Source organism: Rhinopithecus bieti, unplaced genomic scaffold, assembly GCF_001698545.2.
Source record: "Rhinopithecus bieti isolate Rb0 unplaced genomic scaffold, ASM169854v2 scaffold_16234, whole genome shotgun sequence".
Lineage (NCBI taxonomy): Eukaryota > Metazoa > Chordata > Mammalia > Primates > Cercopithecidae > Rhinopithecus > Rhinopithecus bieti.
The window spans coordinates 3,465,340-3,466,241 of NW_016808946.1; positions in this window are offsets into that span (position 1 = coordinate 3,465,340).

Below are 902 nucleotides of genomic sequence, written 5' to 3' on the forward strand. Positions count from 1 at the left end.
ATGGAATTTTGCTGTCTCTCTCAGGCTGAATTGCAGTGGTACAGTCTCATCTCACTGCAACCTCCACCTCCCAGGTTCAAGTGATTCTCCTGCCTAAGTCTCCCTAGTAGCTGGTGTTACTGGCGTGTGCCATCACGCCCATTTAATTTTTGTATTTTTAGTAGAGACAGGGTTTCATGATGTTGGCAAAGGCTGGCCTCGAACTCCTGACCTCAAGTGATCTGACCACCTTGGCCTTCCACAGTGCTGGGTTTACAGGTATGAGCAGCCGGGCCCGGTGAGGTGCATCTTAAAGGAAGCACACAGCCGTGTGTTTCAGGCAAGTGCTGACTGTGAGTGGAAAAACAAAGGCAACTTAGCTGGGGCAGGACTGGGTGAAAACGCTGACTTGGCATCGATGAGGCCTTCAGGGACCTGTTTCCTAGACTCAGAAATGGAACCTGAAGTTCTAGAGTGATGCAGGAGTTACCCCCGCAAGGATGGTTATTTGAAAATGTCAAAAATAAATGGAACCTGAATGGAAACTTTCTGGTGTCTTCCATGATTGATCAATCTGTTTTAGCTATTTATACATCAGAAATCTCTAGTTACTGATGAGCGGTACTAAGTTTTCTGTGATTGAGGTTCAGCTATAGCAAATCCAGGCATCCAAACTGAAATGTGATCATTTTGATTAATTCTCATCCATTTTTTACCCTCTTCACTCATCTGTTTCTTCTTTGCTTTCTCCCATGCCTGTTCACTGGGTTCATTCACAAGAGATGCACACTTGGGGCCTGGACATTCTGTGTGGGCAATGATGATGAGCCACTGAAATCTACCCTCTTCTCAGGGGCCCTCACTGCTCCCCAGATACCGAAACCCTGCTCACTCCTAATGGGCAGATCCAGAGGAATCCGTTT